Consider the following 3,610-nt stretch of genomic DNA (forward strand, 5'->3'; position numbering starts at 1 on the left):
GAGATTGGTGTGCCATTAAGTCACTATGACATGTGCAAATTAACGCACCTTGGCCAAAAGTGCCGATCACAGGGATGAGGGAGAAACAAAGCGGAGGCCAGCTCCTTATCCGCGATGCTGCCTTGGGACGCAGAAGCAGAACGGGATTCATTGTTGACGTTGCGAGTGTATTAATAGTAAAATATGAGAGACATAAAAGCCCTAAATGATTATAGGTGTAGGGTCATATAGAAACATCATCACCATTTTCAGATGATTTACATACAGAGATAAATGTCAGACGCTATTATTATATAAAGGAGACCTTTGTTTGGTTGACGACTGTTGAAATATACATGCCCTCCACTGCCGGATGCTGCAGGCTCATCTACTTTAATAATATATCAGAATGTGAGAACTATTATTTAAATTGCACACAGAGAAAGTTTTGCATCCAATTACAAATTCACCAGTCTTCAACACAAAGTAACTCCACCAAAATAACTTGTATGTGATGATTAAGCTTACAGTCCACCTTGAGACCGTTTATCTGGAACCTAATTGTTTGTTTCGTCAACCGAAGTTGAAAATCAGCGATGACACATGACTTCATAAAGCAACTATTCCACCATTGGAAAGCAGCCTCCCTTCCAGAGAATTTGAGTCACACGAATTTGTCCCTGAGTCATACATTTATGTTCAATAAAGGAGCTGGCTGAAGCCAAAAAGGCAGTCTGAGGCACTCTGACTGAAATGTAATAAAAATCCTGAAGAAGACTATGTAAGTGGAAACGCGTTGGTTATTCCTGTTAATTAAAGGATTTTTAGTACATTTCAGTCAGAGTGCCTCAGACTGCCTTTTTGGCTTCAGCCAGCTCCTTTATTGAACATTTTCATATGTCTTGAAGAGCACCTGATTTTTTTAACAATACTTTTTTAACAACATTTACTTTTTTACATTTTGGCATCTCTCCTGACCCAGATTGCAGCACTCCCACTGCTTCGTTTCTCCACATTTTTATTGTTTGGAAGGAATATCTCACCAGAGTTCAGAGCCTCTGATGTCTCGTAAAAAAAAAAAAAAAAGGAAAAAAAAGTGTACACATCTGTCAACGTGATATGAAATGTGTTAACATGATAATTGTTAATTGTTAATTGTCCATAATAATTGTAGGCAAAACAAAAAATATTAGAGATGCTATATAAATTTATGTGTAAGGAGGGACATCACAAAAAATCTACTGCTAGCTCACCTAGCATCACAGAGCTAGCAAATGTTACAGCTCAGCCAAGGAGGACGCCTTTAACGCCATGAACATTTCTCATCATCTCATGAAAATCTCTCATCCATGAGTAGATACACGCCTCCTTCTGTGCCATGATACAGTTGGCGGGTGTAGTTCAGCGGAGAGAAAATAGTTCCTACGTGAACTGGCTCACAACAAGGTATATAGATTATCTTGAGTAACCAGGTCACGATTTCAGGGAAGAGACATTGCTGTTGAGTTGATCAAATTAATTTTTTTTTGGTGCTTCGAGCACCACAAGCAGAGTGCCACCTAGTTCCGTTATGTCTGAGAGAAGACAGACATCTCTATAGCCAATATCTCTGAAACGCTGCAACTCACAGCAAAACAATCTAGACTGATAAATAGCACTACAGGTAAGAGGGAAAATATGTACTTTTGATTTTGGGCGTCCCTTTAAGATGTGACTAACGACACATACTGCCTTCAACACTACACTGCACTTTTTAAACCTGCATTAGCTGATATTTGTGGCCACATGGTAGCAGCAGAAACAAGAAACTGTACTTATATATGAACATGGCAAACGTTTTAGCAACCAGTTGCATATTTGCACATTCAGCAGACATGGAGCAACATTACTATTAATTAAGAGATGTGTTTCTGGCCAACTGAAGAATTTACTGCAAGTTCAATGCCCTCCTGTTAAGCTTCTCTGAGATAAATATGCAGCTCTTAAGCCGGGGTATATTGGCAGAAATGGAATATAATATAATGAATATGATTTCTTAAGTGCGCTCACACCTGAAAATAAGAATCATTGTGTTTTTGTTGGCTTAAAATGAGCCGTTTACATCTACAAAGGGAGCGATTCCTCATTTATGGACTCCAGCATGTTGCACCACCATGTTCCTACAGTAGCCCAGAACAGACAAACCAAACCCTGGCTCTATTTGCATTTTCACTTCACTCCATCTCAAGAGTTTTGGAAAAACATTGATTTTTTTTAAACGTTATACTGCTTTATTCAGTGTTCTTACTTGTTTAAATGGTCTGGTTGTTTCGGAGAAGAAGAGATAATGGATAATTTGGACCCTGGTAAAAACTTTCTGAACATCTGGATCTCAAGCTATCAGAAAAAAAAGGGAGCATCATCAGGTGTGGGGCTAGCAGCCTGTCAAACAGCAAAGGAGAAACATTGATTTGTAAGATTAAACTGCTTTAATCAGTGTTTTTACCAGTTTTAATCACCTGGTCTGTTTGTCTTGAAGAGGAAGAGACCTCTGTGGATAATTTGGCTCCTGCTAAAATTCTCCTGAACGCTGAAGGATCCCAACCAGAAGAAGTTTCAGCTGGTTGCCATCTACAGTGCTCATGGCTTGATGTAACTTAATTCCCCTAATACTGTTCCTTTAACATCCTGTGCAAAAAGAGTAAAAAATACAGCTCAAATATGCCTGCCATTTTATTTTAGATAGTTATGTATAATCAAAGGTAGTGATGTTACACCTAAATGCTTCCTGGTGGAAGGAAGATCCCAGTTGGATCCTGAAAACCAAACACACAACACAAACAGCTGATAAGGCTGTGCTGAGATCATCCTCCTAAAGTAATAAACTGTATCGCTGATATTAATTGCTGGATGTCCAACTTTTTACAATTCAGTACAGAGAAGAGTGAGATACCCATAGTTGGTTGAAAAAAGTCAGAGGCAGAAAATGTATTCACAGTGGAAATCAATGTCTCTGACATACAGTGAGCAAGTCTGAAACCTTGGTATTACGTTGGACACGGTTTCAATTTTGAAAATCACGTTACCAATATAAGAAGAACAGCTCTCTGTCACTTAAAAATATGTAAAAACCTAGAGCAATCATATCTCAGACTAGAGACACAGGTTAGTGTGTTCATCTTCAACAGCTTAGACTATTGTTACGCTCCATTAGCAGGATCCAATCCAAAATTCAAAAATCAGTTGGGCAGCATTCAAAACGGAGCTGCCAGCGTACTGTCATGTACACAAAAATTTGAGTACTCCAGGACTCAATGTAGAGCACTTAAAGTTTTGTGTAATGACATGTGCTATGTAAAAAAATAAAATAAATAAAACTATAACCATGCCAGTAATTGACACCTTATTGTCCAAGTGTTGTAGTTGGCAGCCTTGGAAGGGTGTGGGAACATTCTCTGTTGTTTCTCTGAGTGGAACCAGTTATGATATTCATGTATAGAACTCTTTGTTGTGGGTATAGTATTACACATCTGTGCTGTCAGAAAGAAGACGGAGGTATCTAAGACAACCATCTGTTCTCAGAAGGAGGAGGAATGACAAACACACAAGGCAAGATAGAAAGAAACAGGAATGCTGCCATCAGCTGGCCCAG

The sequence above is a fragment of the Epinephelus fuscoguttatus genome, linkage group LG2, assembly GCF_011397635.1.
Source record: "Epinephelus fuscoguttatus linkage group LG2, E.fuscoguttatus.final_Chr_v1".
NCBI lineage: Eukaryota > Metazoa > Chordata > Actinopteri > Perciformes > Serranidae > Epinephelus > Epinephelus fuscoguttatus.